This window comes from Scylla paramamosain, chromosome 45 (assembly GCF_035594125.1).
Source record: "Scylla paramamosain isolate STU-SP2022 chromosome 45, ASM3559412v1, whole genome shotgun sequence".
Classification (NCBI taxonomy): Eukaryota; Metazoa; Arthropoda; class Malacostraca; order Decapoda; family Portunidae; genus Scylla; species Scylla paramamosain.
This window is the reverse complement of record NC_087195.1, coordinates 7,175,207-7,188,408: the sequence shown is the minus strand read 5'-3', so window position 1 is coordinate 7,188,408 and position 13,202 is coordinate 7,175,207. Positions and strand designations below refer to the sequence as shown.

Genomic DNA, 13,202 nt, shown 5'->3' with positions numbered 1-13,202 from the left:
GATGGGCCTTGACGGAACCCATACTGGCGATCAGATAGAAGGTTGTGAAGTGATAGATGTTTAAGAATCTTCCTGTTGAGGTTAGATTCAAAAACTTTAGATAGGCAGGAAATTAAAGCAATAGGACGGTAGTTTGAGGGATTAGAACGGTCACCATTTTCAGGAACATGCTGAATGTAGGCAAACTTCCAGCAAGAAGGAAAGGTAGATGTTGACAGACAGAGCTGAAAGAGTTTGACTAGGCAAGGTGCAAGCACGGAGGCACAGTTTTGGAGAACAATAGGAGGCACCCAATCAGGTCCATAAGCCTTCCTAGGGTTTAGGCCAGCAAGGGCATGGAAAACATCATTGTGAAGAATTTTAATAGGTAGCATGAAGTAGTCAGAGGGTGGAGGAGAGGGAGGAACAAGCCCAGAATCGTCCAAGGTAGTGTTTTTAGCAAAGGTTCGAGCGAAGAGTTCAGCTTTAGAAATAGATGTGATAGCAGTGGTGCCATCTGGTTGAAATAAAGGAGGGAAAGGTGAAGCAAAGTTATAGGAGATATTTTTGGCTAGATGCCAGAAGTCACGAGGGGAGTTAGATCTTGAAAGATTTTGACACTTTCTGTTAATGAAGAAAGTTTTTGGCTAGTTGGAGAACAGACTTGGCATGGTTCCGGGCAGAAATATAAAGTGCATGAGATTCTGGTGATAGAAGGCTTAAGTACCTTTTGTGGGCCACCTCTCTATCATATATACCACGAGAACAAGTTGTGTTAAACCAAGGTTTGGAAGGTTTAGGTCGAGAAAACGAGTGAGGAATGTACGCCTCCATGCCAGACACTATCACCTCTGTTATGCGCTCAGCACACAAAGACGGGTCTCTGACACGGAACCAGTAGTCATTCCAAGGAAAATCAGCAAAATACGTCCTCAGGTCCCCCCAACTAGCAGAAGCAAAACGCCAGAGGCACCTTCGCTTAGGGGGACCCTGAGGAGCGATTGGAGCAATAGGACAAGATAAAGATATGAGATTGTGATCGGAGGAGCCCAACGGAGAAGAAAGGGTGACAGTATAAGCAGAAGGATTAGAGGTCAGGAAAAGGTCAAGAATGTTGGGCGTATCTCCAAGACGGTCAGGAATACGAGTAGGGTGTTGCACCAGTTGCTATAGGTCGTGGAGGATAGCAAAGTTGTAGGCTAGTTCACTAGGATGGTCAGTGAATGGAGAGGAAGGCCATGGTGGTGAACATTGAAGTCTCCAAGAATGGAGATAAAAAAAAAAAGGGAAGAGGGTCAGAATGTGCTCCACTTTGGAAGTTAAGTAGTCAAAGAATTTCTTATAATCAGAGGAGTTAGGCAGAGATATACAGCACAGATAAATTTAGTTTGAGAGTGACTCTGTACTCGTAGCCAGATGGTGGAAAACTCGGAAGATTCAAGAGCGTGGGCACGAGAGCAGGTTAAGTCATTGCGCACATAAACGCAGCATCCAGCTTTGGATCGAAAATGAGGATAGAGAAAGTAGGAGGGAACAGAAAAGGGGTTACTGTCAGTTGCCTCAGACACCTGAGTTTCGGTGAGGAAAAGAAGATGAGGTTTAGAAGAGGAGAGGTGGTGTTCTACAGATTGAAAATTAGATCTTAGACCGCGAATGTTGCAGAAGTTAATGAAGAAAAAATGAGGGGGGTGTCAAGACAGTTAGGGTCGTTGACAGAAAGGCAGTCCGACCTGGGGTCATTTATGGTCCCCTCCCCAGATGGGGACTCCGAGGCTGGTGTAGGAGTCGCCATGATAATTTTGAAATTTTTGAGTGAAGGATGTGTGTGTTATTAGGTGCTTGTAGTTTTGTGTGGAGGAAGAGAGTTGTCTTTAGAGGGCAGGCTGTGACTGCCCCCTTGTGTTGTGAGACACAAAGGGAAACGTTCAGTGAGGTCACAGCTGGGTTTAATGATAAGTTCACAGCACCCCCTGAACAGTGCTTTAGACCTCACTGGAAGTAATTATCGTTTCGGCAGGTGTCTACTATCTCCTCTTACAAGTTATCTGTCATCACTTTTGACATGCTTCAGCTCCCTCAAGTGTTAATACAATGCCACAATGCATGTTATGCACTGTTGTTGCTTTTCCAGTTTTATGGTCCTCACCCACTCTCCTATTGAAAATCGGAGCCAAGTTATTTTTACAGATGTCCAACAATCTTTTTTTCCGTATGTGCTTGTGTCACCTGATATGACCTGAGAATATCTTGTTATATCAATTCCATAATCTGACCAGTCAGTATAAATATTCGGTAAATGAACCAAACCATTTTCACCATCCGTTTCCACATCTTGTTCACTTTCAGAAGGTATGACATCACATGCACCTGTATGGAGAATTAAAGTCAACACAGTAAATGTCAACATTCTTCTGAAAAGTCTAGCAGAAAGTTGTCTACATCATAAAATGTTCAATATTACCATACCTTGAATTACTTGGCGGAATATAAACTGATGTTAAGATAAGACGTTTAGGTAAACAAAGTAATCTTTTATCCACCTGAACAGAGATGAACATATCAGAACTGCAAGACAAAACCTTCCATTAAAAATACAAGTCTTAATTGCTATGAGTAATCCACCCGTTTTATATCTACTCACAGTGTGTCTATCTTAAATAACATCAAAACCTGGGATATCCATATCAGATTTGATCATATTCATGTCTACATCATCACAACGCGTTTCTCTCATGCACAAAAAATCATATTTCTTACACTCATTTCTATAGAAATAATTCTAATGATAGCAATTTATCCTTCAAACCACATACATTAATCACAAATATTGATAGACATTTTCTATCAGCTCTGGAAGAGGTATTCTGCTTTTTTGTCACATTGTGCCCCATTCCTGTCTTATTCTTGAACACCCATAAGCTGATCCATATACATACTTTCAGTCTCTTCCAGTCAGGATATGTGGTACCAATCTTGAACAGGTAATCAGGCGTGTCAATATACAAAGGTCTATCTGGTCTGTCCTTCATCCGTGCAACCATCTTTTCATCTCTAGTTGTCATGTTCTTCACATTTTCCTGTTCTTTTGCAATGTTAAGCTTAGCGTTCCTCAGTGCTGTCAAGTCCTCATAAACAAACTTTCCTGTGTTTTCTTGAGTTCGTCCTTCTTTAACATTATTTCATTTCTCTTCCTTCTTTGGCAGAATCTGACGATGACAGGTCGTATCTTACACTCTCATGTTGTTCCTGCAATACGATGAGCCATAGATATATCACCTGTATGCAGTGTCACTCCCGTATCAGACTATATCACTCGATCACTTTCGCCTAAAAAAACATCCTCACTCTCTTTCTCCTCCTCGTCCAGGCCAAAAATACGAAGATTATCCTTTCGCTGATACTGTTCAAGCTTGTCATTTCCGTATATATTAAACAGACATTGCTTCTGGTGTGTGTGTGTGTGTATGTGTGTGTGTTATATTTTTTTTTTCTTGACATTTAGAACAAGACAGTCTTATTGTAGCAAAATATTTCTTCTTTATCGTGTCCTAATCTATTTCACCCACAGTGTAATATTTCTAACCCGTCTATCTCTGAAACTGACTTGCTTAACTGAGTATCCCAAACAACTCAATGCTGCACATTTTCTTTCTCCGTCCCACTCTCTTGAGGCTTCTGTCACCTTCACTTAAAATATCAGTCGTCGACTTTCCTGTGTTACCATCTTCTTAGGACACAAATTCCTTCACAAAAGTAAGAGCACAGTATATGGAGCATATTGATCTATTCGAACTACACAGGTCAAATTCAAATATGTGTTTGGTGTTTTTTTTTTTTTATATATAACACACATCTGTTTTTTTCAGAAATTTTATTTGCTCTTATGTTTTGTGTTGTTAATCTCACCATTTCCGTGTTAGTACAAGATTGTAAGTAATATTATGGGTTTAAAGAAGTGTAATACAATGAAAAGTTCTGTTTCATTGAAATAACTGACATAACAATGATGCTACGATTAACTTTCAAGATGCGTTCCGTTTCCGGTGCATATCTGGCACCTGCTTCTCCGATAACAATCCTGTAACAGCAAGAGCTGGAGAATGTTCTTGTCCAAGTTTTACCGACTACGTCGTTGAAACTTGTTGCGGGTCCAGTTGCTGCAAATGATGTAAGCCAGACTCGGCCTGTTGCGCTGAAGGAGGATGATGTTATATCGATGCTTGTCCTTTTGGATTTATGCTGGCAGGAGGAGGACATTGTAATGATGATAACTACTGCCACTGCTGTGTTCCGTAAGTCAGATAGGTCTTCTGAAAGTGGTTGATTTATCGTCAACTACAGGCCGGTTGACTTGTATGAAGTGTTGATATTGCCTGACGTGGCGTGTCGAGAGGTCAGTCGTTTAAGGCTGTGTGGTGGAGGGATGTGAGATGGGGTGAGTGTGGTGTGATGATGACCTGTCGCCAGGCCTGCCTCTCTCTCTCTCTCTCTCTCTCTCTCTCTCTCTCTCTCTCTCTCTCTCTCTCTCTCTCTCTCTCTCTCTCTCTCTCTCTCTCTCTCTCTCTCTCTCTCTCTCTCTCTCTCTCTCTCTCTCTCTCTCTCTCTCTCTCTCTCTCTCTCTCTCTCTCTCTCTCTCTCTCTCTCTCTCTCTCTCTCTCTCTCTCTCTCTCTCTCTCTCTCTCTCTCTCTCTCTCTCTCTCTCTCTCTCTCTCTCTCTCTCTCTCTCTCTCTCTCTCTCTCTCTCTCTCTCTCTCTCTCTCTCTCTCTCTCTCTCTCTCTCTCTCTCTCTCTCTCTCTCTCTCTCTCTCTCTCTCTCTCTCTCTCTCTCTCTCTCTCTCTCTCTCTCTCTCTCTCTCTCTCTCTCTCTCTCTCTCTCTCTCTCTCTCTCTCTCTCTCTCTCTCTCTCTCTCTCTCTCTCTCTCTCTCTCTCTCTCTCTCTCTCTCTCTCTCTCTCTCTCTCTCTCTCTCTCTCTCTCTCTCTCTCTCTCTCTCTCTCTCTCTCTCTCTCTCTCTCTCTCTCTCTCTCTCTCTCTCTCTCTCTCTCTCTCTCTCTCTCTCTCTCTCTCTCTCTCTCTCTCTCTCTCTCTCTCTCTCTCTCTCTCTCTCTCTCTCTCTCTCTCTCTCTCTCTCTCTCTCTCTCTCTCTCTCTCTCTCTCTCTCTCTCTCTCTCTCTCTCTCTCTCTCTCTCTCTCTCTCTCTCTCTCTCTCTCTCTCTCTCTCTCTCTCTCTCTCTCTCTCTCTCTCTCTCTCTCTCTCTCTCTCTCTCTCTCTCTCTCTCTCTCTCTCTCTCTCTCTCTCTCTCTCTCACTCCTGGAACAATTAGTCAGCAGTTATTATTAATAGATTCTATATTATGTGTTAAATTCGTTAAAAAATTATATTACTGGAGCAGAACTAAGTGTTTACTTTTTTTCCTTGTTATCAAGCTAGGAAGAACACAAGACAAGGTGTGCGTACTGAGTGTTAGCGGAACTAATGGGCGTTTCGCGAATAAGCGAAAACTTTGGCAGTGGGGAAGAAGGCGGTGTTGAGAAAAGAAGATTACTTGTATTTCCACAGGTAGGAGAAGAGGTACTTCAATGGCTAGTCAGTAATCGATATTACATTACGTATATTTATAGATTGGTTGAAGACGCCATAATAAGCAAGCTATATGGTGACCGACCATCATCTCTCTCATATATATACGAGTATATATATATATATATATATATATATATATATATATATATATATATATATATATATATATATATATATATGGTCCCCTCCCCTGGGGAGGGGACCATAAATGTCCCCAGGTCGGACTGCCTTTCCGTCGACAACCCTAAGTGTTTTGACACCCCGCTCAACTTTTTCTTCATTAACTTCTGCAACATTCGCGGTCTAAGATCTAATTTTCAATCTGTAGAACACCACCTCTCCTCTTCTAAACCTCATCTTCTTTTCCTCACTGAAACTCAGGTGTCTGAGGCCACTGACAGTAGCCCCTTTTCTGTTCCCTCCTACTTTCTCTATCCTCATTTTCGATCCAAAACTGGATGCTGCGTTTATGTGCGCAATGACTTAACCTGCTCTCGTGCCCACGCTCTTGAATCTTCTGAGTTTTCCACCATCTGGCTACGACTATAGAGTCATTCTCATTCTAAATCTATCTGTGCTGTATACCTCTCTCCTAACTCCTCTGACTATAAGAAATTCTTTGACTACTTAACTTCCAAAGTGGAGCACATTCTGACCCTCTTCCCTTTTGCAGAGATCTCCATTCTTGGAGACTTCAATGTTCACCACCAGCTTTGGCTTTCCTCTCCCTTCACTGACCATCCTGGTGAACTAGCCTACAACTTTGCTATCCTCCATGACCTAGAGCAATTGGTGCAACACCCTACTCGTATTCCTGATCGTCTTGGAGATACGCCCAACATTCTTGACCTTTTCCTGACCTCTAATCCTTCTGCTTATGCTGTCACCCTTTCTTCTCTGTTGGGCTCCTCCGATCACAATCTCATATCTTTATCTTGTCCTATCACTCCAATCCCTCCTCAGGATCCCCCTAAACGTAGGTGCCTCTGGCGTTTTGCCTCTGCTAATTGGGGGAACCTGAGGACGTATTTTGCTGATTTTCCTTGGAATGACTACTGCTTCCGTGTCAGAGACCCGTCTTTGTGTGCTGAGCGCATAACAGAGGTGATAGTGTCTGGCATGGAGGCATACATTCCTCACTCTTTTTCTCGTCCTAAACCTTCTAAACCTTGGTTTAACACAGCTTGTTCTCGTGCTATACATGATAGAGAGGTGGCCCACAAAAGGTACTTAAGCCTTCCATCACCAGAATCTCATGCACTTTATAATTCTGCCCGGAACCATGCCAAGTCTGTTCTCCAACTAGCCAAAAACTCCTTCATTAACAGAAAATGTCAAAACCTTTCAAGATCTAACTCCCCTCGTGATTTCTGGGATCTAGCCAAAAATATCTCCAATAACTTTGCTTCTTCTTCTTTCCCTCCTCTACTTCAACCAGATAGCACCACTGCTATCACATCTATTTCTAAAGCTGAACTCTTTGCTCAAACCTTTGCTAAAAACTCTACCTTGGAGGATTCTGGGCTTGTTCCTCCCTCTCCTCCACCCTCTGACTACTTCATGCCACGTATTAAAATTCTTCGCAATGATGTTTTCCATGCCCTCGCTGGCCTAAACCCTCGGAAGGCTTATGGACCTGATGGGGTCCCTCCTATTGTTCTCCGAAACTGTGCCTCCGTGCTTGCACCTTGCCTAGTCAAACTCTTTCAGCTCTGTCTGTCAACATCTACCTTTCCTTCTTGCTGGAAGTTTGCCTACATTCAACCTGTTCCTAAAAAGGGTGACCGCTCTAATCCCTCAAACTACCGTCCTATTGCTTTAATTTCCTGCCTATCTAAAGTTTTTGAATCTATCCTCAACAGGAAGATTCTTAAACATCTATCACTTCACAACCTTCTATCTGATCGCCAGTATGGGTTCCGTCAAGGCCGCTCTACTGGTGATCTGGTTTTCCTTACTGAGTCATCCTCTTTTAGAGACTTTGGCGAAACTTTTGCTGTTGCCTTGGACATATCAAAATCCTTTGATAGAGTCTGGCACAAAGCTTTGATTTCCAAACTACCCTCCTACGGTTTCTATCCTTCTCTCTGTAACTTCATCTCAAGTTTCCTTTCTGACCGTTCTATTGCTGCTGTGGTAGACGGTCACTGTTCTTCTCCTAAATCTATTAACAGTGGTGTTCCTCAGGGTTCTGTCCTGTCACCCACTCTCTTCTTATTATTCATTAATGATCTTCTAAACCAAACTTCTTGTCCTATCCACTCCTATGCTGATGATACCACCCTGCACTTTTCCACGTCTTTTCATAGACGTCCAACCCTTCAGGAAGTAAACATATCACGCAGGGAAGCCACAGAACGCCTGACTTCTGATCTTTCTAAAATTTCTGATTGGGGCAGAGAAACTTGGTATTGTTCAATGCCTCAAAAACTCAATTCCTCTATCTATCAGCTCGACACAACCTTCCAGACAACTATCCCCTCTTCTTCAATGACACTCAACTGTCCCCCTCTTCTACACTGAACATCCTCGGTCTGTACTTTACTTATAATCTGAACTGGAAACTTCACATCTCATCTCTAGCTAAAACAGCTTCTATGAAGTTAAGTGTTCTGAGACGTCTCCGCCAGTTTTTCTCACCCCCCCAGCTGCTAACTCTGTACAAGGGCCTTATCCGTCCATGTATGGAGTATGCTTCACATGTCTGGGGGGTTCCACTCATATTGCTCTTCTAGACAGGGTGGAATCAAAAGCTTTTCGTCTCATCAACTCCTCTCCTCTAACTGACTGTCTTCAGCCCCTCTCTCACCGCCGCATTGTTGCATATCTAGCTGTCTTCTACCGCTATTTTCATGCCAACTGCTCTTTTGATCTTGCTAACTGCATGCCTCCCTTCCTTCCGCGGCCTCGCTGCACAAGACTTTCTTCTTTTTCTCACCCCTATTCTGTCCACCTCTCTAACGCAAGAGTTAACCAGTATTCTCAATCATTCATCCCTTTCTCTGGTAAACTCTGGAACTCCCTGCCTGCTTCTGTATTTCCACCTTCCTATGACTTGAATTCCTTCAAGAGGGAGGTTTCAAGACACTTATCCACCAATTTTTGACCACTGCTTTGACCCTTTTATGGGACTGGCATTTCAGTGGGCATTTTTTTTATTAGATTTTTGTTGCCCTTGGCCAGTATCCTTCCTACATAAAAAAAAAAAAAAAAAATATATATATATATATATATATATATATATATATATATATATATATATATATATATATATATATATATATATATATATATATATATATATATATATATATCTTTAAAATTTGGTAAAAGGACGGAGTTCCAACAAGTCAGAAGAAGCAGACAGCACAGTAAGGCAGTAAGGCTTAACCTACCTAACCTTACACTAGGTAAGGCGTGCATTAACCATCTTAAGTACGCAGTGATTGTGTACTTAATGAGACACATCGTGTCCACTGTGTTTCATAAAGGGCGTCGTGTTCATGGTGACTGTGTGTTTCATGAGGCGCGTCGTGTCCACTGTGAGCTTCATGAGGCGCGTCGTGTCCACTGTGTGCTTCATGAGGCGCGTCGTGTCCACTGTGCGTTTCATAAGGCACGTCGTGATTATTATGACTGTGTGCTTCATGAGTCGCGTTTTGACCACCATTGTACGTTCGAGTGTGCTTCATGAGGCGCGTCGTTTTACTGGTGATGCTGAAATACGATGCTTTCGGTGATTTCAAACACAGCCAAGCTCTTTGTCGAGCTGGTGCGCATTGGGAGATTCCTGCCCGTTAAATCCACCAGGCTGCGCTTGACTGTCAATACAGGAAGTGTTGCACACATTGCTACATAATGGCGTGCTCTCTCTCTCTCTCTCTCTCTCTCTCTCTCTCTCTCTCTCTCTCTCTCTCTCTCTCTACTTGTTATGAACACACTATCACAATGCCCTTCAAATAATTCACCTTTCCTTCGGTATTAACATGGAATTAGCCAATTTAACTTGGTAGCTAAACAACTTGGTAGCTAAACAAGTTGCAACTTCACATACGAAATATTTGCATCATCTCTATGATATTAATTTTCAGTCATGGTCGTTGTAGCAAACACTCTACTTCTTAACTTCTCGTAACACATACAATTTCTTTTCGTATTTGGTAGGATTTGATTTCCTAGCAAGTATTTATTAGCATTTGATTTCCTAAAAATTTTAATGCACTATAGTTGTTAAACCCGAGTGTCAATTATGTATTTGTGTTCAAGCTCATTCCATAATCGTGTTGACATTCCACTCCTTTTATTCCTTCCTTGTGATATTATTCCTTCCTTGTGACATTAACTGTATCAACATTATTAGATATCATTACATTATACAAAAAAAAAAAAATAGCAACAATATTATCCTTCCAGAACGGTCAACTTACTGGTCACTCTGATTCCGTACAGATGATCATAATGTCTATGTGCTTTACATTCATTTATTTTCCTTTTCCTTTCATGATTATTTTCCTTACACCTGTGTCATAATTCAATATCCATTTCCATCCGTCCACCACATTATTATAGTATGTCTATACACTGTCTATACACTAGTACCAGTTGTTATTATTATTTTCATTATCATGCTCATATAATAAACGAATAAATAAGTAAATTATATATATATATATATATATATATATATATATATATATATATATATATATATATATATATATATATATATATATATATATATATATATATATATATATATATATATATATATATATATATATATATATATATATATATATATATATATATATATATATATATCGTCCCTCATGCGGTGCTGTAGAACTTACTTTTTTCTCTCTCTAAGAAAGTGTTGTGAGTCAGGGTATAGCCGACAGCTCTATAAATGCGTGAACCATCATTGTTCCAACAGTGTTGGCTAATTCAAGGGCCTCTCACCTGTAACCTGCAATATCCTCCACATTCTAATGTCTGAAACCATTTTTCAGTTTTATACCAGCTACTTTCACTCGTCATACGCATTGACTTCATAGACTTTGTTCATGAATCAGTCTTACAGCATATTTTTAACAGCATAATCCATACTATCTCAAAATTTTCCTTGCGATCAGCAATATTTACTGATATTTTAATGTACATATCAAATTCTCAAAGAACAGTTCATAATATATCTAATATACAATATAGAAGTTCAATTAACAGAATGCTCTCTCAGAATCCACTCCAATATCCATCGCGATTAACAATTCCTTACTTCCTCTTTCTTTATTAATTAATGAATATACCGTACGCTTGTATCACTCCTACAATAAAATGTTAATATCAGATTCAGTCGCTAACTCCAAAACTATTATTATTGATCATGATTTTCTTGCTGCGTACGATAGCCGCAAATCATTTGGTTATCTCAATTTAAATAATCTTCGCCCTGCACTGAATTCTTTCTGCAAAAATGTACCGTATTATGATACAGATGATTGCCGCCGCCTCAATGTTAATTTCTTACACATGGCTGCCAACGAAGTTTTCAGTTATCCAACATTTTTTTTCTTCACTATCCTGTCCTCTACGAGCCTGGAAACTCTCGGATGCAACATGACCCAGTATTCTCCGTGGTTCATCGTCTCTATCATTACCCTGACGGATAAGATCATATTAGCCATATCATATTCCTCTGCTTTATTTTTTATTTATTTTTTTTTTTCGTAGACCATGGAATATATAAAGTGCCTACTTTACTCTATTTTTTTTTCCATTTTTACACATGAGCAGAGTACTTCTCTCATATTAATAAATATTTTCCCATAAATTAACTCTGGGTCACAATCGTGATGACAACACCTCCCTCAATAACTACAGTCAACTATACAACAATTCTTATTTACCACACAGTTACTACAATCATTGTATTTCTCGTCTAGCGCAATTCGTATCTACTACTCGATTTTTTACACGACCATGCTTTACTGCAGTTTTTTTTTTTTTTTTCATAACATATCACGTCGCATATTTCTAAACTTTAGTGTGTGTGTGAGTGTGTGTGTGATTCATCTACGGTCGTCTGCTGGTCACCCAGCCAGCCGTTCCCCTACGGAAAGAGCTCAGAGCTCATAGTGACCGACCTTTGGGTAGGACTGAGACCACTGACACACCACGACATTGAGGTCACAACCCTTCAGGTTGCATCCCGTACCTACTTGCTGCTAGGTGAACAGGGGCTACACATTAAGAGGCTCGCCCATTTGCCTCGCCGTGCCCGGGATTCGAACCCGGGCCTCATTGGTTGTGAACCGAGCGTGCTGACCACCACATTACGCGGTGTGTGTGTGTGTGTGTGTGTGTGTCCTCCTTTTCTCCTCGTTTTGTTATAGCGCGGATGACAAGTGACAGGTGACCGGTGCAGCAGACCATAAGCTCATTCATTAACCCTGGTGCCATCATTCTCAAAGCATATTTCAAGGTATTCCATTGGTATATATCCAAGATAATGTTGAAAAACTAACGGAATTCTCATTAGGAAAACATTTACAGTCTCACATGCAACCGAGATTCAGACTTCCTAAGCATGATACATGTTGATACGTTTTACACGATTATTTTCATCTTTAATTCATCATTATGTACTATTCATTACAACAATCCTGACTTTACGGTCATTAAACCTTTGCAACAATCAGTGCAACATTCGCATCCCATCGTTGCCACCAGTGTCATAACCAAGACGTACATTTTCTCTAGCTACTGAAAATAAATGCTGGTTATTTTTTACTTACTTAAAAAAAATAATAATACATAAAACACATCTGATATGTCGCAAACAAAATAACAACAGTCACACATTGTTCCGTCTCCTTCCCAGCGGTAATAGTTACGAGATATCAATCTCAATCAATATCAATAATTTATGTAATCTTCGTACACAAAATACATACGATGAAATTTCAAACATCAATGCATTGTTCATTATTTGTAAAGGAAAATATGCATAATGTGGGCGATTTACGTAATTACCACTCAATGAAGAAACACGAAGTCGCGCAGAAACAATTTATTTATAATGTCAACATCACATTAATTCAATTGAAATTCAGAAAGAATAGAACACACAACACAACCCCAATCAATACAAAATAGTACTGAAAAACAGAACGTTGTGTAGACAATAAAGATATATGGTAAAACATATCAGTAGGAACAGAGTTAGGTAAAAAAAAAAATAAATAAGTCTAAAGAATAACGGTACAGTGCAGTAAAACAGACCTGGTGTGTTCTTGCTGGTGTGGAGGTGATGACTGACGAAGGCTGGCGGCGTGGAAGTTAGATTGGCTGCCATCCCGCAATCCGAAGCTCCGAGTAGAGTTTATAAAATGTATAGTTGAGATGATGATAATTGGTTGTTTAATTCAGGTTTTAAGTGTTTAATGTAAATAGTTTCTAATATTTTAATGTCTGTATGTGTGTCAGCTCTGTGTAAACTGTTGAAGTTCCTCTCAGTAAAGGAATGATCAAGTGTATGTGAACATGTTCTTATTGATGAGAATGGAGGATGAACCAATTGTTTCTGTGTACCTATCGAATTGCCTTCATGTTCAATGATTTTATGTGTTAGATTCCTCTTG

General features: G+C 40.4%; 1 long non-coding RNA gene across 1 annotated transcript; it reads right to left on the bottom strand.

The window, feature by feature from the left end:
• Positions 1 to 2,372: 2,372 nt before the first annotated feature.
• LOC135094326 (uncharacterized) lies at positions 2,373 to 12,879 on the bottom strand. Its single transcript, XR_010263741.1, has 2 exons — positions 12,844 to 12,879; positions 2,373 to 3,225 (listed from the first exon to the last, which is right to left on the bottom strand). It is a non-coding gene; the product is annotated as an uncharacterized LOC135094326 (long non-coding RNA).
• Between the last annotated feature and the right edge of the window lie 323 nt (positions 12,880 to 13,202).